Raw genomic sequence first — 744 nt, 5'->3', positions numbered from 1 at the left:
CATTTTGTAAGCTTCTTTTAGTTTGAGAAGTCTTTTTCTGAGTTGGTTTCTAGGTGGATCATGTGTCTTAATATTAATTTCTTCCCTTCCTTTGTCGTTTTTCTGTCTGAAGGACTCCCTGTAGCATTTCTGGTAGTGTTGGTCTGTTTTTCACAAATTCCTTTAATTCCTCTTTTTCTGTGAATGTCTTAATTCTACCCTCATATTTGAGGGACAGTTTGACTGGATATATAATTCTTGGTTGGCAATTCTTTTTCTTCAAGGCTTTGTATATATCATCCTATTGCCTCCTTGCCTGCATGGTTTCTGCTGAGATATCAGAGCCTAGTCTCATTGATTACCCTTTGTAGCTAACATTTCATTTTTTTCAAGTTGTTCCCAAGATTCTTTCTTTGTCTTTGGAAAGTTTGATTATGATATGTCTTGGTCACTTTCTATTGGGATTTATCCTGTATGGGGCTCATTGAGATTCTTGGATGGATATCTTTTCATATTTCATGATTTTGGGGAAGTTTTGTGCTATGAAGTCTTTGACAATTTTCTCTGTTTTTGTCTCCTCTTTTGCTGGAATTCCAATCAGGCTTATGTTATTTCTTTTGATATCATCCCATATAACTCTTAGGTTTTCTTCATTTCTCCTCATTCTCTTTTCTGATTTTTTCCTCATACAAGCTAGGGTCAAAGGATTTGTCTTCTAGCTGCAAAATGTGTTCTTCAGCTAGTTCAAGTCTACTCTTTTGTCTT

This window comes from Orycteropus afer, unplaced genomic scaffold (assembly GCF_000298275.1).
Source record: "Orycteropus afer afer isolate SDZICR_OR568_19922 unplaced genomic scaffold, OryAfe1.0 scaffold00177, whole genome shotgun sequence".
Lineage (NCBI taxonomy): Eukaryota > Metazoa > Chordata > Mammalia > Tubulidentata > Orycteropodidae > Orycteropus > Orycteropus afer.
The sequence above is the reverse complement of the archived record's forward strand: the minus strand, read 5'-3'. Positions refer to the sequence as shown.